This window comes from Orycteropus afer, unplaced genomic scaffold (assembly GCF_000298275.1).
Source record: "Orycteropus afer afer isolate SDZICR_OR568_19922 unplaced genomic scaffold, OryAfe1.0 scaffold00210, whole genome shotgun sequence".
NCBI classification, from domain to species: Eukaryota; Metazoa; Chordata; class Mammalia; order Tubulidentata; family Orycteropodidae; genus Orycteropus; species Orycteropus afer.
Window position 1 is genome coordinate 2,893,024 of NW_006921797.1, and position 22,268 is coordinate 2,915,291.

Consider the following 22,268-nt stretch of genomic DNA (forward strand, 5'->3'; position numbering starts at 1 on the left):
TTGTGTCAGGCGCACCTTAGTCCTCAATGAGATATCCTTGCTCCTCAGCACTTGAAACAGTTCCTTCGCAGTTGACTTTCCCAGTGCTACACGTTGTTTAATGTCCTGACTGCTGCTTCCGTTGGCATCAATTGTAGAACCAAGCAATGTCAATTTCTTGACAACCTCAATCTTCTCTCCATTTATTGTGATGCTGCTCATTGGTCCAGTTGTGAGGATTGGTCCAGTTATGAGGATTTTTGTTTTCAAAGGAGAATAGTACAGTAAAACCTGAAACTGTGTAAGGTAGAAATCTGTCAGAGAAGGAAAACTCAAATATTTTCCACTAACATGAGTGATAGAAAGGTGGTAAGACTGTACCCTGTCAAAGTGGGAAAGACCCAGAAAAACAAGGCAGTCTTATTGAGTTCTGGCTTTCACAGTTTTCACTATATTAAAAACTCTTTTTAGAATTTGTTTGGGTGTCTTCAGAGCAATGAGTAATTCTTGCTATAGAGAAATTTACTAGGAAAAGAAAGCTTACTTAGTCCAAATATCATTAATTTGCATTTTCTATTTTCTGATGTCTGAGGTGTTCTATTCCTCAGAAGACTCCTTCCCCACCCTTCTCCCTTAAAGTACAGTTGTGGTGTAATACATATATATATTTTGATTACACAACCCTCTGTTACTTTATTTTAAATTTTCAGTATTTTATGAGTTAATCCCCAATTGTGTCATTGAGAATGAGTTTAATACTGGTTGACATATTACCATTGACCAGAAAACATTTAGTTTATAAGTCAGTACTATTCTTTCTATTGTATTCTTATTCTTTGTGTTGTATACATTTATACTTCCCCAGTTTATGAAAGCACTTATTTGCCCACACTCTTGCCAATTCAGAGTTACTATCTGTTTTTCTTGTAGTAGCCTGAAGTTACCTAGCAATCTGCCAAAACTTTCTTCCTTGGTCTTTTTGTGTATTATACAAATAATATATAAGTAATTTCTTGACTTAAAAGTCTTCAAGCAATATACATGCAGTAGAGTAAAATAAAATCTTTTCCCTCATCCTGTCTCAGAGATAACTACTCTCAAAAGTTTAGTTAGCACATGTTTTTAAATCCTTTTGAAAACATATTTCATTGGGATGAATGTGCATGTAATTTCTTTTACATGTATATATTAAACCATATGCATTGTTCTTTTTTTTTTCTTCACTTAATATATTGTAACAATGTAAGTCTACTTCTTTTTAATGGCTGCATATGTGCTTTTATCTTGTTCCTTTTTAGTGATTATTTAGGCTGTTTTATTTTTTTCCCCTTTCCTTTATAATGTTTAAATAAATATCCACAATTAGTAATACTGGAGTAGAGAAATATCACTATGTCTAAATCCATTAGATACTGCCCAATTTATTAACAATTTCTTATCAATCCTATCGGTCATTTCTCCAATGTCTTTAATTATTTCTAGCCTGTTTTATCTTCCAGTTAGTTTCTACTTTGTGGGTTTGTCAATTTCTCCTTAATGTTCCTTTTTTTCTTTATATAACTCAGCACTATGTTTTCACTGATCAAGTAAGTTTATGATGATTTTTCCTTCTTGATGGGTACTTGTTTTGTCATATTTTCTATTCCTCTTTATTCCTATTAATATTTTTTGCTTAAATTCTATTTTTTCTAAAGAATTATTGTTTTGATTCTCTAGTGCTGTTGCAACAGATATACCACGAATATATGGCTTTAACAAATAGGGATTTATTCTCTTACAGTTTAGGAGGCTAGAAGTCTGAGTTCAACGTGCTGGCTCTAGGCACTGGGTGAAGGCCCCTCAACTTTGGGTTTCAGCTCTGCCTCTTGCTCCTGGCCAACTGGACCCGGAGGAGTCTCTTCACTCAGGCAGCTGCTGTCTGCTTAGGGTGACAAACCCAAGGTTGACCAGTAAAATGGCACAGTACCAAGATTATCAAGCAACATGGACGGGCCCTACTTCAGGTCCAGAAACAGTCCCAAGATTGGCAGGCAAAATAGCAGGCTGATGAATGAAGATCCTGCTAAATATAGGATCTAAGCATGCCCAAAAGCTCAGAGACCTTTCTCAAAGTTTCTTATACACTGGAAGCAGATCACAGGTACTCAGCTGCTCATAACAGATTCCACCATATACATGATTACCAGTCTCATCATGGGGAATAACTACATCCAGCTGCCAAGCCAAGATGACATATAACCTTAACTGCCACAATTATTATACCAGCCTTTTTGGTCATGTTTGCTTGGTAATTTTTATTCCCTTCTTTTTTTTCTTTATGAACTTCATTTATAAAGAATAGGATTTATAATAACATATAGCTCCTAATGCATTCTCCTCATTGAGCATTCTCCTCAAAGACCATTGAGCATGGTCTTTTTAAATTTTTATTTACATAACTGTATTTACTTATGTTTTAATAATTATGAATATTCACTAATGAATATATGTATATGCAGGTATTGCTATCTTTGAAGTCTCAAGATTTAAGATTTTAGGATAAGATTTATTATTATTGATAATAAGTCAAATGGTCTTTTTGAAACTTCTGACCATTTTTGACTGACTTCTTGTCATATCTGATTAGTCAATCATTGAACTTTACCTAATAATGTGACTGATGATAAGCTTATTTCAGGAATAGAGTGCCTGCTCTATCATTTTGTTTTTGTTTGTTCATACTTTCTTTATTATTTTTAGCCCCTTGTTTCTTTGCAGAAATATTGGAATGTAATCTGACCATTTTTGTGGTGGTTAAAACTAAAAAAAAAAAAAAAAAACTCGCTGCCATTGAGTTGATTCCGACTTACAGTGATCCTTGTTCGGTTTCTGAGGCTATAAATCTTTGCAGAAGTAGATTGATCAGTCTTCCTTCCATGGAGTGGCTGGTGGGTTTGAACTGTCAACCTTCTGGTTAGCAGTCAAATGCCTTAGGCACTGAGCCACCAGAGCTCCTAGTTAAAATGCATAATATAACCAGTAAATCTACTTGATATCACAATAAAGATATAAAAGATTAAAGGAATAAGAGCACCACTGTGAAAGTCTTTGGGTTGAGGAAATCTTATTTTTCTTAGTATACTTTACCTACTATATATGAACATAATTGTTTGCCATGGAAAAATGATGGTATCAATTATTCATATTTTAAATGTGGTTGTTGTTGTTGTTAGCAACAACTATTCATATTTTAAATGTTAGCAAACCTTAATTTTTTCATTATTCTAAATACAAATTACATTTAAAAGTAAGTGTAATATTTTCTTTTCTCCATCACATTAAAGCAGTTATTACAGTGATTCTCAAAGTGTCACCTATGGGCTCCTGGAAACCCTCAAGAGCCTTTCAGGTGGTTCACAAGATCAAAATAATTTTCATAATAATAGTAGGACATTAATTTTTGTTTTCAATGTGTTGACATTTGCATAGATGGTACAATCACCATGGTAGCACAAACTGCTGTCATCTTAGCATGAATTAATGTAGTGGCAATCAAATGTACTTGTAGACATTGCATTCCTCATAGCCTTGCAGTTACAGTGGGGTATAATCAGTTTCCATTACTAATGTCTTGTATGAAGCAATAAAAATGACTGATTTTATTAAATCTTTATTAAATCTGAATTCTTGAGTACACACCTGTTTAATATTCTGTGTGATAAATTAGAAGTACATGTAAAGTATTTCTGCTACATACCAAGGTATGATGACTGTCTGTGTGTAATTGTTGAGAGTTGAACTAGCCTCCTTTTTTCATGAAATACTATTTTTACTTGAAAGAAATTATAGTTATTCAGATTTGGTTATTTGATAGGCATAGTCTTCAAAAAGAATGAATTGAGCCTGTCACTTCAAAGAAAACAAGTGACAGTATTTGTGGTCAATGAGAAAATTTGAGCTTTCAAGTTAAAATCAGAATTTTTATAAAAGTGTATCCATCAGCATAAACATGGCAGCTTCTCAATACTTAAATACAGGGCTGACTACATAATTAGCAAGGCTTAGGGTAAAATGAAAATATGAGGATCCTTGTTCAAAAAGTAGGAAAAAAGTACCATTAAAGACACAAAACTATGAAACTTTTTCTTTCTTCTGTGGTCTATCTTGACTTGTTATTGTATTTTTTTATTTGCTATTCATTATTGTTCTAAGTAAGCACAATTAAAATTTTCAATTATTAGTATGAATTTTGTTTCTGTTGTGCAATGCCACCTTTGTATGCAAATATAAGAACATTTGATTCATATAGTAAATCACAAATATTGCACAATTTGTATTTTATAGTTTGTACATACATTTGCTGTTGTTGTTGTTGTTGTTGTTATGTGCCGTCAAGTCGGACTCTACTCATAGCGACCCCTCCTTGTGTTTCCGAGGCAATATCACTACAGAAGTAGACTGTCCCATCTTCCTTCCGAAGAGTGGCTGATGGATTTGAACTGCCAGCCTTTTGGTTAGCAGTCAATTGCCTTAGCCACTGTGCTACCAGAGCTCCCTGTACATACATATGTATTTTATTTTTACCAGAAGACTGGAAATGCTACATAGCTCTAATCAACTTTTTATTTCATTTCTTGACTTGTACATTCTACCAACACTCTCTGTCTTCAGTTTACTTACAGTTAAGGAAGGTCTGAAAGAAAAAGAAAGCCTGGGTTTCTTCATCTTCCCCATTCTTGATCTGTTACCACTTTTAGTGCATTTGTCTAGTATAGGAAAGAAACACCACCAAGAAAGATATGAGTTCCAACTGCTGCTTTGTGTTTCTTAGAATACTGACTTCTTCCATGAAGCAAGTTCTGGTTTGACTGAAATGTGTGGTCTTTCAGAGATGTTGTTGGTGTGGGTCGTCCAGTTGATTCTGACTCACGGTGACTCATTAGAACAACATAGAATTGCCCCATATGGTATGAGGGCAGTTTTTTTTTCCCTATGAAGTAAAAAATGCATTTAACTGCCAGCCTCTCAGTTAGTAGCTGAGTTCTTACCATTTCAACATGAAGGCTCCTTTTCAGAGATGTTGTTAGCACCTTTATTTACTCAATCATTGGCATATCAAGGTAGCTAAAATAAAACTGAACCCACTTCTGTTGAGTGGACTCCAACTCATAGTGACACTATAGGACAGAGTAGACCTGCCTCATAGGGTTTACAAGGCTGCACTCTTGACAGAAACAGATTGCTACATTTGTTTCCTGTGGAGTAGCTGATGTTTTCTAACCACTGACCTCTCACTGAGCAGCTGAAAACTTAGCTACTGCACCACCTGTGTTCCTCATATCATAGTTATCTTGTATTTGTTTTGAAACTCACTGAACTCTCCTATACCATCATTCATCTGTCAGTTTGTTGCACAGTGGTGGCTTGCATGTTGCTATGAGGTTGGAGGCTATGTTACCAGTATTTCAAATGCCAGCTGAATCACCCATGGTGGACAGGTTTCAGAGGAGCTTCCAGACTAAGACAGACATAGAAGAAGGAAGAAGCTATCCACTTTTCAAAGAATTGGTCAGTGAAAAGCTTATGAATAACAGTGAAACACTGTCTGATATGTTACTGGAAAACTTTATGAATAGCCCTAAAACACTGTGCAATAATAGTGCCAGAAGATGAGCCCCTCAGGTTGGAAGGCACTTAAAATATGACTGGGGAAGAGCTGGCTCCTCAAAGTAGAGTTAACCTCAATAACGTGGATGGAGAAAAGCTTTTGAGACCTCCATTTGCTGATGTGGCATGACTCAAAATAGGAAGAAACAGGTGCAAACATCCATTAATAATTAGAATGCAGAATATTGAAGCAAGAGTCTAAGAAAATTAGAAGTTGTCAAAAATAAAATGGAACACATAAAAATTGATATCCTAGGCATTAGTGAGCTGAAATTGACTGGTTTAGGCATTTTGAGTCAGACAACCATATGATCTACTATGCTAGGAATGGCAAATGGAAGAGGAATGAAATGATATTCATCATCACACAAAGTGTTTCAAGATCTATCCTGAAGCACATGCTGTCCATGATAGGATAATATGTGTATCCCTACAAGAAAGACCGGTTAATGCTACTATCATTCAAATTGACTCACCAACCACCAAAGCCAAAGACAAGGAAATTAAAGATTTTTACCAACTTCTGCAGTCTGAAATTGACCAAACATGGAATCAAGATGTGTTGATTATTACTGGTGTTTGGAATGTGAAAGTTGGAACCAAAGAAGAGTCATCAGTAGTTGGAAAATATGGCCTTGGCGATAGAAATGATGTAGGAGATAGCATGATGGAATTGTGCAAAACCAATGACTTACTTGTTGGAAACACCTTTTATCAACAATATAAGTGGCAGGTATACACACAGATTTTGCCAGATGGAATACATAGGAATCAGACCAACTACATCTGTGGAAGGCGGCAATGGAAAAGCTCAATGTCTTCAGCCAAAACAAGATCAGGAGGTGACTGTGGAACAGACCATCAATTGCTCATATGAAAATTCAAATTGAAGCTGAAGACAATTTAAAAAAGTCCATGAAAGCCAAAATATGACCTTGATTACATTCTACCTGAAAATAGAGACATTCTAAAGAATAGATGTGATGCATTAAACACCAGTGACTGAAAACCCAACAAATTATGGGATGACATCAAGAACATCATACATGAAGAAAGCAAAATGTCATTAAAATGAGATAGGAATGGAAGACAAAAACAAAATGGATGTCAGAAGAGACTCTGAAACTTGCATTTGAATGGAGAGTAACTAAAGCAAATAGAAGAAATTACAAGATAAAAGAGCTGAACAGAAGATTTCAAACAATAGCCCAAGAAGAAAAATTTAGTTATTATAATGAAATGCCCAATGACTTGGAGTTGGAAATTCAAAAGGGAAGATCACTTTGGCATTCCTCAAGCTGAAAGAACTGAAGAAAACTTCTAGCCTTGAGTTGTAATATTGAAAGATTCTATGGGCAAAATATTGAATTATGCAGGAAACATCAAAAGAAAATGGAAGGAATACACAGAATCATTGTACCAAAAAGAGTTGTCGATATTCAAGTATTTCTGGAGGTGGCATATGATCAAGAACCAATAGTATTGAAGGAAGAAGTTGAAGCTGCATTGAAGGAATTGGCAAAAAACAAGTCTCCAGGAATTGATATTGAGATGTTTCAACAAATGGATGCCGTGCTGGAGGCACTTACTCATGTATGCCAAGATATTTGAAAAACAATCGTCTGATCAACTGACTGGAAAAGATCCATATTTGTACACATTCCAAAGAAAGATGATCCAACAGTGTGTGAAAATTATTGAACAATATCGTTAATATCACATGCAAGTAAAATTTCACTGAGGATAATTCAAAAAAGTTTGCAACAGTACATAGACAGGGAACTTCCAGAAATGCAAGCTGGATGCAGAAGAGGACATTGCTGATGTCAGATGGAACTTGGCTGAAAGCAAAGAATACCAGAAAGATGTTTACTTACATTTTATTGATGATGCAAAAACATTCAACTGTGTGGATAACAAATTATGGATAACATTGAGAAGAGTGGGGATTCCAGAACACTTAATTGTGCTCATGAGGAACCTGTACATAAACCGAGAGGCTGTCATTCAAACAGAACAAGGGGATACTGCATGGTTTAAAATCAGGAAGGGAGTGCACTGGGGTTGTATCCTTTCCCCATACTTATTCAATCTGTATGCTGAGCAAATAGTCCAAGAAGCTGGGCTATCTGAAGAAGAATGTGGCATCAGGATTGGAGGAAGACTCATTAACAACCTGTGATATGCAGAAGACATAACTTTGCTTGCTGAAAGCAAAGATGATTTGAAACACTTACTGAAGAAGATTAGGCTACAGTCTACAGTCTGGATTACACTTCAACATTGTTATTAGGGGGAGTCAGCTCTGACTCGTAGGGACATTATATACAACAGAATAAACACTGCCCAGTCCTGCATCAGACTCACAATCCCTGCTATACGTGAGCCCATCGTTGCAGTCACTGTGTTAAGGCCTTCCTCTTTTTCATTGATCCTCCACTTTACCATGCGTGATATCCTTCTCCAGAGAATGGTCCCTTCTGACAACATGACCGAAGTAAGTGAGATGAAGTCTGGCCATTCTTGCCTCCAAGGAGCATTCTGGCTGCACTTCTTGCAGGACAGATTTATTGTTCTTTTAGCAGTCCATTGCACTTCTAGTATTCTTCACCAACACAACTCAAAATATCGATTCTTCTTTGATCTTCCTTATTCACTGTCCAGCTCTCACATGCATATGAAGCAATTGAAAACACCATGGCTTGGGTTAGACATACCTTAGACTTCTAGGAGACATCTTGGCTCCTTAGCACTTTAAATAGGTCTTTTGCAGAAGTTTTCCCCAATGCAACACGTCTTCTTATGTCTTGACTGCTTCCTCCATTGGTGTTGATTGTGGAACCAAGTAATAGGAAGTCTCTGACAACTTCAATCTTTTTTCCATCCATTGTGATGCTTCTTATTGGTCCAATTGTGAGGATTTTTGTTTTCTTTACATTGAGATGTAATCTATATTGCAGACTGTAGTCTTCAAATTTTTTCAGTAAGTGCTTCAAGTCATTCTCATTTTCAGCAAGAAAAGTTGTGTCATCACATAGTGTTTAGCTGCTATTCATAAGGTTTTCACTGACCAATTCATTGAGAAGTGGATGGTCTCTTCCTTCTTCCAAGTCTGTTTTAGTTTGGAAGCTCTGCTGAAACTTTTCCACCATGGCATTTGAAACACCAGCAGCATAGCCTCCAGCCCCATAGCAACACATGAGCCACCACAGTATGATAAACCAACAGACAAGTTTGTCCATCTTAGCTGTTTCCAACTGCTCCGCTCACTTCTTGGACTCCTCCAGCCACTCCAGCACCCGCTTGCCCTGTGTGCCTGGCTTGCTTACCTGGCCTGCCCTGAGCACTCCAAATACCCACCTGCTCTGCACACTGAGTTCACACTTCAAATAAAGAAAACCAAAATCCTCACAACTGGACCAATAAGTAGCATCATAATAAATGGAGAAAAGACTGAAGTTGTCAAAGACTTCTTATTACTTGCATACACAATCAACACCAATGGAAGCAGCAGTAAAGACATCAGATGACATTTTGCGCTGGGCAAATGTGCTGCAAAAGACCTCTTTAAAGTGCTGAAGAGCAAAGATGTCTCTTTGAAGACTAAGTTGCACCTAATGCAAGACATGGTATTTTCAATAGCCTCTTATGCACGTGGAAGTTGGACAATGAGTAAGAATGACAGAAGAAGAGTTCAGGCTTTTGAGTTGTGGTGTTGGCAAAGAATACTGAAAATACCATGGACTACCAAGACTAACAGATCTATCCCAGAAAAGTGCAACCGGTGTGCTCCTTGGAAGTAAGAATGGCCACACTTCATCTCATCTAATTTGGCCACACTGTGAGAAGGGACCATTCCCTGGAGAAAGATATCATGCTTGTAAAAGTGAAGGGACAGAGAAAAAGGAGAGGGCTCTCAATTTATGTATTGACACAGTGGCTGCAACGAGGGGCTCAGGTATAGCAAGGATCTTGAGGCTGGTGCAGGACTAGTCAGTGTTTTGTTCTGTTTTACATAGGGTCACTATGAGTTGGAGCCGGCTTGATGTCACCTAACAATAACAACAACAAAAATTCCACAGGTGGTGGATCCACCTGAACTTTGTGAACATGGACATTGTGAACACTATATTTCCAAGGAACAGAAAACATACACATTGTATGTTTACTCTATGGTCTCATCAGACTGCACTTACAAAACATAAGTTCAAAGACAAATTAAAAATTTCAAGATAGCAATAGCAGAGCATGAAACCAAGCATAAAGCCTTTTTCAGAGAGGGGTCCTGTGCAACTGTAGATCATGGACCTGATTAAAGACTTTTATGAAGTAAATCAGATCCGACTCATAGCAACCCCTCCTTGGGTTTCCGTGGTGATATCACTATGGAGTAGATTGCCCAATTTTTGCTTCTGTTATTAGGTAAATAGTGATATTCCTGAGTGTGAATTGATAGCGTACAACGAAGTATATCAACATTTGGAAAATTTGCATGCATCTGTGAGCCAATATTAACAAACGACCAATACATAATGTGACAAATTCATGTATCAGTAACAGATCCATTCAAAATGCAAAATAGGCCAATGTATTTCAATCTTGACTAAAGCAGGAAATTCATTGCTATGGTTTCAGATTCCACATTGTAATAAACCTACCTATCACTTGGTGAGTTTTGATGTAGGCTCAACAAAGAATATCCACAATTGTCTGAAAAGGCTATGGACATATTTCTTCCTTTTCTAACTATATATTTTTGTGAGGCTAGAGTTTCTTCATGTTCTTCAACTAAAACTTCATATTTCAATAGATTGAACAAAGGAGGTAAGAAAGGCCAGGTGTTTTCTATTCTGCTAGATTTAAAGAGATTAGCAAAAAAATAAAATAATGTCACTGTTTGCATTGAAGTTTTTCGTGTCAAATACATTTATTTCTTGTAAAGTGTGCTATGCATGGTAAAATATAATGCGTTTGTATTATTACTTTTACTTGAATTTATAAATTAAAAATTTTATAATTTTTGTTTTAACCTGGAGCACAGCAAACTTCAACAGATATAAGCCATGTAAAGAAAAGCTCTTTAAGTTTCTCAGTAATTTTTTGGGAGTGTTATTGGGTATGGAAACAGACAAACAAAAAATATTGAGAACTTGTTATCAAGTAGATTTCAGAAGATGTCATAGAATTCATGAAATAAAATTAAAACAATTTATTGAAAAGTAAATCAATGACAGTTGTTGATTTTAAGAGGCAATAGAAGTACTATCTATTACAATAAAAATCTCAAGAATATTTTTTAAAAAAATCTTAAAAAAAATTAAATAATAGCAAACTTTTAAATAATGGAAAAAAATCATATGCAACCCCAACATAATATAAAAATAAACCCTTTATTGACCCTCAAAATAGATTTTGTTCTAATCCTCAAGATATATATTTTACCTTATATTTATTTTTCTCTCAATTTTAGTGTATTTTTGTTCTCTGATCATTAGTAAAATCATATTTACTATAACAGTTTAAAATAATATACAGACACTTCTGATTTCTCATACTTTAAAGACATTATCAATTTGTTGCTTTGTCTTTCATGACCTTTTAATCTTTCCATAAAATTAATATTATTACAATAAATTATTATAATATGTTATATCACAACCTGATTGTGATAGATATACTTTTTTCCCACTTAATATGCCTTGAGTATTTTCTATGTCATGTAGGATCTATATTTTTAAAAATATTACATATTTTAAATTATATTATTATATAAGACATTTGGATTCTTTATTGTTAATAAACAAATCCTGACCTGAAATGAGTGAATAGGGTTTTGTTGTTGTTGTCTGGTGATGTCAAATTGATTATGACTCATAGCAATCCTATGTACAACAGAAAGAAACACTGCCCAGTCTTGCCACATCCTCAAAATCATTGCTATGTTTGAGCCTACCATTGTAGCCACTGTGCCAGTCCATCTCAGAAAAAAGTTTTTATTGCCCCTCTACTTTACCAAATATGATGTCTTTCTCCAAGGAGTGATTCCTTCTGATAACATGTCCAAAGGATGTAAAATGAAATCTCTCCATCTTCACGTCTAAGGAGTAGTCTGGCTGTAATTCTACCAGCACAGATTTATTCATTCTTCTGGAGTTCATGGCATATTTAATATTCTTTACAAACACCACAATTCAAAGACATAAAGTCTTTGGGCTTCCTTATTCATTGTCCATCTTTGCCTTGGGTCAAGTACACTTAGTCCTCAAAGCAAGAACTTTGATTTTTAATACTTTATAGAGGTCTCTTGCAACAGATTTGTCCAATGAAATACATCATTTGATATTTTTTTATGAGTGCCTCCATGGGTGTTAATTGTAGATACTAGTAGAATGAAATCTTGACAATTTCATTCTGTTCTCCACTTACCATTATGTTACTTAATGGTTCAGTTGTGAAGATTTTTGTTCTCTTTTTGTTGAGATATAATCCATACTGAGTAAGTGTTTCAAGTCCTCTTTTTTTTAAGCAAGCAAATTTGTGTCATCTGTATATTCCAGATTGTTAATGAGTCTTCCTCCAATCCTGTTGTTGCATTCTTCTTCATATAGTTCATTTCTTGGATTTTTTGCTCAGCATGTAGATTGAATAAGTATGCCTGAAGCATGCAGGCCTGATCCACACCTTTTCTAATTTTAAAGTAACCGGTATTGCCTTATGCTGTTCAAGTGACTGACTCTTGGTCTATGTATAGGTCCCACATTAGCACAATTAATGTTCTGGAATTCCTATTCTTTTCAATATTATCCATAATTGGTTATGCTCCACACAGTTAAATGCCTTTGCATAGCCAATAAGACACAGGCAAACATCTTTCTGATAATTTCTTTCAGCCAAGATTCATCTGGCAGCAGCAATGATATCCTTCATTCCACATCTTTCTCTGAATCTGGCTTGAATTTCTGGCAATTCCTTATCAATGAACCATTTTTGCATTATCTTAAGCAAAATTTTGGAGCTCTGGTAGCATAGTGGCTAAGACACTTGCCTGCTAACCAGACGGCTGGTGGTTCAAACCCACCAGCCACTCCTCGGAAGGAAGGTTGGGCAATCCTACTTCCGTAGTGATACTGCCTTGGAAACCCAAGGAGGGGTCACTATGAGTCGGGTTTGACTCGACGGCACATAACAACAACAACAACAAGCAAAATTTTATTTGTGTGTTATATTAATACTATTGTTTGATAATTTCCACATTCTGTCACATCAGTTTTCTTTGGAATGGTTACAAATATGGACCTCTTACAGTTGGCTGGCTGGTTTCTAGTCTTCCAAATTTCTTGACATAGATAAGTGAGTGGTTCCAGTATTGCATCTGTTTGTTTAAATATCTCAATTGGTATTCCCACAATTCCTGGAGTCTTGTTTTTGCCAATGCCTTCAGTGAAACTTGCACTTCTTCCTTCAGTACCATCAATTCTTGATCATATGGTAACTTCTGAAATGGTTAAATATCAAACAATTCTTTTTGGGACAGTGATTCTGTGTATATCTTCCATCTTCTTTTGATGCTTCCTGTGTCATTCAACATTTTGCCCATAAAATCCTTCAGGACTACAACTTGATGCTGCATTTTTTTTTTTTTTCCTTCAGTTCTTTCAGCTTGAGAAATACTGAGCATGGTTTTCTCTTTTGGTTTTCTAACTCCATGTCTTTGCACATTTCATTGTAATACTTTGTCTTCTTGAGCTGCTCTTTGAAATCTGTTTAGCTCCTTTACTTCATCATTTCTTCTGTTTACTTTAACTACTCTAAATTCAAGAGCAACTTTCAGAGTCTCTTCTGACATCTAGTTTGCTCTTTTCTTTTTTTCTCTGTCTTTTTAATGACCTTTTGCTTTCTTCATGTATGATGTCCTTGATGTCATCCCACAGTTCCTCTGGTCTTCATTCATTAGAGTTCAGCATGCCAGATCTATTCTTGAAGTGGTCTCTAATTTCAAATGGGATATACTCAAGGTCATACTATGGCTCTTGTGGACTTTTTAAATTTTCTTCACCTTAAATTTGAACTTGGATATGAGCAATTGTTGGTCTGTTCTTCAGGTAGCCCCTGGCCTTGTTCTGACTGTTGATCTTCTTTATCATCTCTTTCCACAGATGCAGTTGATCTTATTTTTGTGTATTCCATCTAGCAAAGTACACATGTATAGTAGTCGTTTATGTTGTTGAAAAAGATATTTCCAAAGAATAGGTCACTTGTTTTATAAAATTCTATTATATGATTTCCAATGTCATTTCTACCACCAAGGCCATATTTTCCAGTTACCTATCCTCCTTTGCTTTCAGCTTCACATTCCAATCACCAGTAAATATCAATGCATCTTGATTGGATGTTTGATCAACTTCAGACTGTAGAAGTTGGTAAAAATGTATAACTTCTTCATTTTTGCCATTAGTGGTTGGTGCACAAATTTTAATGATTGCCATATTAGCTGGACTTCCTTGTAAACTTATGGATATTGTCTTGTCATTGGCAGCACTATCCTTCAGGACAGATCTTGAAATGGTCTTTTTGATAATGAATGTGAAGCCATTGTTCTACAATTTGTCATTCCCAGCAAGCAGACTATATATCATTACCTGATTTAAAATTGCTAATACCAGTCCATTTCAGCTCACTAAAGCCTAGGGTATTGATCTTTATGTGTTCCATTCCATGTTTAATGACTTTCAATTTTCAGAGATTCATACGTTATAGACTTCACATTCTAATTATTAATGGATGTTTGCAGTTTTTTTTTTTTCATTTTGAGTCATGCCACATCAGCAAATGTCATCAATAGCACTGTCCTTCAGGATAGATCTTGAAATGTTCTTTTTGATAATGAATGTGAAGGCATTGTTCTTCAATTTTAATGTGGACCTGTAAGAGGTCCATTTTGTAATCATTCCAAAGAAAATTGATGTGACAGAATGTGGAAATTATCAAACAATAATATTAATATAACACACAAATAAAATTTTGTTTTAAATAATTCGAAACAAATTCAAAGTGAATTTGTTCTGAAATTTTCACCCAAATCACAATTAAAAAAAAAAAAAAAAAAACAAATCCATACCCTTTCCCAATTTCTCATTGACCTCAGGTTCTCAAAAAAAAATTCAAAACAGAACAAGGGGACACTGGATGATTTAAAATCAAGAAGGGGGTGCATCAGGGTTGTATCCTTGCACCATACTTATTCAATCTATATGTTGAGCAACTAATCCAAGAAGCTGGATATATGAAGAAGAATTTGGCATCAGGACTGGAGGAAGAATCATTAACAACCTGCGATATGCTGATGACACAACTTTGTTTGCTGAAAGTGAGAATGACTTGAAGCATTTACTGATGAAGATTGAAGAATACAGTCTGCAGTATGGATTACATATCAATATAAAGAAAACAAAATGCCTCACAACTGGACCTATAACCATCATGATAAATGGAGAAAAGACTGAAGTTGTCGAAGACTTTACATTGCTTTGTTCTACAATCGACGTCAACGGAACAGCAGTCAGGACATCAGACAATGCATGGCACTGGGCAAATAGGCTGCAAAAGACCTCTTTCAAATGCTGAAGAGCAAAGATGTCTCCTTGAGGACTAAGGTGCACCTGACACAAGCCATGGTATTTTCAATCACCTCATATGCATGTGAGAGCTGGACAATAAATAAGGAAAACCAGTGAAGAATTGATGCTTTTGAGTTTGATGCTGGTGAAGAATACAGAAAGTACCATGGGCTGCTAAAAGAAATAACAAACCTGTCCCAGAGGAAGTGCAGCCAGAATGCTCTTTGGAAGTGAGAATGGCCAGACTTCGTCTTACCTACTTTGGTCATGTTATCAGAAGTGAACATTCACTGGAGAAGGATGTCACGCTTGCTAAGGTGGAGGGTTGACGATAGAGGGGACAGCCCTCAATGAGATGGATTGACACAGTGGCTGCAGTGATGGGCTCAAGTATAGCAAGGATCGTGGAGCTGGTGCAGGACCTCACAGTGTTTCGTTTTGCTGTGTATAGGGTTGCTATGAGTTGGAGATGACTCGACGACACCTAACAACACAACAAACATCATCAAATGAAGGATCCAAAAGCATTGACCATCCACATCATTAAAATTGACTGTACTTTGAGTAGGCAGCACTTCCCCAGTTGTATTTTGAATGCCTTCCAACCTGAAGGGCTTATCTTCCATCAGTATTTCAAACTATGTTCCACTGCTGCTCATTAGGTTTCCAATGGCCAATTATTTTGGAAGTAGATTGCCAGGTCCTTCTTCTTAGTCTGTCTTTGTCTAGAAGTGCTGCTGAAACCTGTCTGTCCACTATGGGTCACCCTGCTGGTATTTGAAATATCAGTGGCATAGTGTCTAGCAACACACAAGTCTCCATAGTACTACAAACTAACAGTGGGGAATTTGGATGTACTTTCATTATTGAACTAATTAGATTCCTGCTTGTTAAGAACATTAATGAATGGACACTTTCTATTACACAACTGACCATGACCAATAAAATGTAATTCATTTTAATGCATTTACCTTTTTTATTACAAACCCAAATTTATTTATGGTTACAAAAATGAGCAAAACAGAGTCTCTCATCTAATATAAATTAAAGTTAAATAGATGAAATGTTATGCACATAAATAACAGTAGTAATAAGTAATGTGTCAGATGTCTATAAAATAACATCAAGGAAAGTGCCACATGCCCAATGACCTACATGAGATGATATATGTTCAGCAAAATTAAGCCTCAAAGACCTTTGATAAAATATTTCAGCAGCTTACTGGTATAGTTGCAGAACAAGATTTTATTTCTTTTCTTTTTTTTTTTTTTTTGTCATTTATGTCAGGGATTACTTATGTTAATATTTTAAATAAATGGAAGATACTGAATACAGTTCATCTCTGGCTAACATCACAGTTATAGGCAGAACCATTGTCCTATTTGAATGTAAGAAGGAAGAATATCTGTAGTTTATTCACAAATGTCTTCAATACCCAACGTGTATACAGATCTGTACATCTCTGCTATTGTCTCTTGTTGCTGTCATGTGCTGTCAAGTCTGTTCTTACTCATAGTGACATATGTACAATAGAAGAAAACACTGCCTGGTCCTATGCCATCCTCACAATCTTTGCTATGCTTAAGTGCATCATTACAGTCACTGTATCCATCTGTCTTGTTGAAGGTTGTGGTAGTTAAGTTTGTGTGTCAACTTGGCAGGACCTGGTTGAGTGGGTGGGCAGCTGGATGTAGTATTCCCCATCATGAGACTGGTAATCAAGACCACGGTGGGATCTACTGTGAGCAGCTGGGTAGCTAGCTGCCTTAGGGATGTGGTCTGCTTCCTGTACATAAGCAGAAGCCTTGGGAAATAGTCTCTAGCTTATGGCACACTTGGACTCTGCATGTAGCCATGTTGTTGTTCAGCAGCCTGCCATGCTCTACCTACCTGGGGACTTACAATGGACTTGAATTAATGGCTTGCCATGTGGTTTGGTAACATCAGGAATGTGCCTTTTTACTTGTCAAGCTTGGGCTTGTCAGCCTCAGAAGCCAGCAGCTGTCTGAGTGAAGAAAAGCTGCCAGCTTCAGTGGGCCCGGAGCAAGAGGCAGAGCTGAAGCCCAAGGTCAATGGGATTTCACCCAGCCCCTAGAGCTTGGCACTTTGAACTTGGACTTAAAGGCTCCAAATTGTAAGAATAAACTCCTGTTTGTTAAGGTCATCCCGTTTGTGGTATATTCCTGTCAGAGCGGCACTAGGGAACCAGAACAAAGATCTTCCCTTTTGTCTCTGACCCTCTACTTTACCATGCATGGTATCTTTCTCTAGGAATTAGTCCCTTCTTATGACATGACCAAAGTAGGTGAGATGAAGTCTGGACATTCTCACTTTTAAGGAGCATTCTGGTTGTATTTCATCCAAGACAGATTTGTTTGCTCTTATTGTATGTTCAACATATGGTATTTTCATATATTCATATGTCCATAGTATGTTCAATATTCTTCACTAACACCATGATTCAAATACATCAATTCCTCTTTGATCTTCTTAGTATATTCAGTTTGAGACTAGAAGAGATAGAGATACTTACACTTTCTCTCCAATTCAAATAATTCAAATGTAAATATAATTCTATTTTATATTAATTTTTAAAGTATTCTCCTTGTGTTGTAGACAGCAGAACAAGATAGATATACAAACATACCTTGGTGATATTGTGTGGTCTGTTCTAGCTCACCCCATTAAAGCAAATATTGCAATAAAGCGAATCACACAAATTTTTTTGGTTTTACAGTGCATATAAAAGTTATGTTTACACTCTACTGTAGTCTACTAAGTATACAATAGAATTATGAAATAGTTTTAAATATTGTGAGAATCACTGAAATGTGACATAGAGGCAAGAAGTGAGCACATGATGTTGGAAAACTGATATTGATAGAATTGCTTGACATAGGATTGCCACAAACCTTCAATTTGTAAAAAATGCAGTATCTACAAAGCATTATAAAGCAAAGCACAATAAAACAAGGTATGCCTGTAATCATATATTGTAAATTTATATAATCATTTTTTAGCTTAACATAGCAATACACATATAAAAAAAACATTAAAAAATCCATATTCTTAACCTGACATCTTATTATTGGATGCATATCATAAAGAAATACCCAAGCAAAAAGAAAAAATGCATAAAATGGTTTATTATTGTATTATTAATAGAATGAAGAATCAATTATTATCTGATAAAATGATTAAATATTATGCAATTAGTAAAATGTTAGAAGCATACACAAACAACACAGTAGCGTGTTTGATAGTAAATGTAAGTAGACACTAGAATTAGAGCTATATAATGTTATGATTTTGGATAAATATTAATGTGGAATATATAAAAAAATAGAAATGTTATGCTAGGGAAATAGGGTTATATTTAATTTCTTTCCATTTTGCTGAACATTATTTAATGTTGCTTTTTCTAAGTTAAAACAAGCTCATAAAAAAAAAAAAGCAAGAGAAAACAGGCTATCTTAGGGAATTACAGTCTAATTCACTGCACTTGGAATTGAATTGAAACTTAGGTTAGAAACCTGGGCCTCTCATTTATTTTTGTGATTGTAGACAAGTAACCTAATTTTGTGTACCTTAGTTTCATCATCAGTCAGACATAGATTCCACTGAACCTTCAGAGTTAAGAGATTAAGATGATATATATGAAAATGTACCACCCCCAAACAATCCCTGAGACATAGTTGGTATATTTTAATTAAATCTGAAATAAAAAAGACTTTTTGACCACTAACCAGAAGGCTAGCAGTTCAAACCCATCAGCCAGTCCTCAGAAGGAAGTTTGGGCAATCTACTTCCATAGTGATATCACCTTGGAAACCTAAGAAGGGGTCGCTATGAGACTCCACAGCAGTGTGTTAGGTTTTTGGTATTAGTATTTTCAAAATGCAAATAAACTTTGCCAAAAGGCTTAGCATACAGTCTTAGAGAGGGCTATATACTCTGGGAAGTTTTCTTCAATAAGTGCACTTACTACCTTTAACACACCCTGACTGTAGGTGCTTGAATGATTTTAAGTAGAAAATCCATTTTCACCTCCAAAGACCATTTATTGTCTTACCTGCAATGATAAGCAGAGTCAAACACAGGTGTGTAAATAGTTCAGGCAAAGACTTTACCAGAAAAGCAACCAATCTGCAATGACTTTTTGTAGGAATACTTTCTCTTTCAAGTTTTTAAAATATTTTGTGTTGTACAAATAGTTACAAAGGGTTATAAATTCTTTTTTTTTTTTTTAATTTTTTTTGTGATTTGGGTGAAAGTTTACAGGGCAAATTCATTTTTTATACAGCAGTTCACTTACACTTTGTCTCATGACATTGACTGCTATTTCCCACAAGACAACAGCTATCCTCCCACTTCCTCCCCATAGTTACTTCTTCCCTGTGTCCTTCACTCCCATGTACTCCTGCCCCCACCCCAAGCTATCTCCCTGTGCATACACATCCCTTCTATTCTTTCATAATTGACCTCTCTAAGGAGTATATCTACCTAATGTAAGTGTTCAACTCATATTCCTGTCTTTTGTTTGACTTGAACACACGAGAGTGGGTTCAATTCCGGACTTGAAGGGCAGCTAGAGGCCATAGTTTCAGCGGTTCCACCAGGCTCTATCAGACCAGCAAACCTGGTCCCTTTTATTTTTGTAATGATTTTGAATTTTGTTCCACACTGTTCTCTCATTCTATCTAGGATCTCTTATATAGATCACCCTCTGAGTACTTGAGAGTGGTAGCAGGGCATCATCTAGTTCTTCTGGTCTCATAGTCATATAGACTGAGGATCTCATGGTGTTACCAGTCACTTGGATTCCAGGAATCTTTGGTTCTTTTCACTCTTCTTTGCTCTGGATGAGGAGAGACCTATCGCTTCATCTAGATGGCTATTTGTAAGCTTTTAAGATACCAGTCACTACTCTCACAATAGGACATAGAACAATGTTTTTGTGTAATATGTTATACCACTTGAGTTTGGTGTTCCCTGTGACCATGTTCTTGAGACCACAGGTCCAACTACTTGCTTGCTCTGGGTAGCTGGCTATGGCCAAGAAGTTGACTACAACTCTGTCCCTTGTCAACTCTACTTTGGACCTGGAAATTTTTACAGAACATACAAATACACTTGTAGAAACACTGTCTGCCAACCCTATACAAGGTCATGAGTACACTCCCCTGCATAGACACACCTAATTGTTCAGCCTGTCTACCCATCTATGAACCAGCATTATCAGTGCCATCTCTGACAGCACAGAACTGTATGTGCAAAAGGGTTAATCTTTGTTGTCTGTATCTCCCACACACCTCTCTATGTCTTCCTCTTCCTTAATGCCACCATGTTTATCACTCACATTTGGTACATTGCCCTTCTCTTTCTCCAAATCAACCTTGTCTCTACCTATCTAGCAGGGTTCCCTCCCCTCCCCTTCTACCCCTAGTAACCAACAAAGAAAATTTCCTTCCATATATATACCTTTCCTTAACTTTTTACAATAATGGGCTAATAAAATATTTGCTCTTCTGTGATTGACTTATTTCACTCAGCATAATGCCCTGCAAGTTCTTCCATGTTATGTGGTGTTTTGCAGATTCTATGTTATTCTTTAGGGCTGCATAGTATTCCATCATGTGTATAGTTTGCTTATCCATTCTTCTGTTGATGAGCACCTAGATTGTTTCCATCTTTTTACTATTGTAAAAAGTGCTGTGATAAAAATGGGTATGCATATATCTGTTCTTGTCCTGGCTCTCAGTTCTTTAGTATATATACCTAGTAATGGGATTACTGGATTAAATGGTATTTCTAATTACAACTTTTTAAGGGATCACCATACTGCTTTCCATGGTGGTTGTATCATTTGACAGTCCCACTAGCAGTGTATGAAAGTCCCAATCTCTCCACATCCTCACCAGCATTTGTTATTATCTGTATTGTTGAACTTTGCTACTAGTGCTGGGGCAAGATGGTATGTTATTATTGTTTTGATTTGCATCTGTCTGATGGCTAAAGGAAGAAAAGACCAAAATGGATGTCAGAAGAGACTCTGAAACTTGTCCTTGAACAGAGTGTAGCTAAAGCAAATGGAAAAATCAACAGAATAAAAAAACTGAATGGAAGATTTCAAAGAGTAGCTCGAGAAGACAAAGTCAATTATTATAATGAAATGTGCAAAGAACTGGAGTTAAAACACCAAAAGGTCTTTTGGCATTTCTTAAGCTGAAAGAATGGCAGAAAAAAAATTTAAGCCTGGAATTGCAATATTGAAAGATTCCACAGGCAATATGTTGAATGATGCAGGAAACATCAAAAGAAGATGGCTGGAATACACAGAGTCACGATACCAAAAAGAATTGGTAGATGATCATTCATTTCAAGAGGTGGCATATGATCAAGAACCAATGGTATTGAAGGAACAAGTCAAAGCTGCACTAAAGGAATTGGTGAAAAACAAGGCTTTGGGAATTGATGGAATACCCACTGAGATGTTACAACAAACAAATGCCATGTTGGAGGGACTCACTTGGCTATGCCAAGAGATTTGGAAGATAGCTACCTGGCCCACTGATGGGAAGAGATCCATATTTGCACACATTCCAAAAAAAGGTGTTCCCATGGAATATGGAAATTATCAAACAATATCATTGATATCGCATGCAAGTAAAATTTTACTGAAAATAGCTAAAAAATGGTTGCAGCAGTATATTGACAGAGAACTTCCAGAAATGCAAGCTGGATTCAGAAGAGGACATGAAATGAGCATATTATTGCTGACGTCAGATGGATCCTGGCTTAATGCCAAGAATACCAGAAAGATGTTTACTTGTGTTTCATTAACTGTGCAAAGGCATTTGATTGTGTGGATCATAACAAATTGTGGGTAACATTGAGAAAAATGGGAATTCCAGAACACTTAATTGTACTCAAGAGGAACCTGTAACTAGACCAGGAGGCTGTTGTTCGAACAGAACAGGGGATACTGCATGGTTTAAAATCAGGATGGGAGTGTGTTAGGTTTGT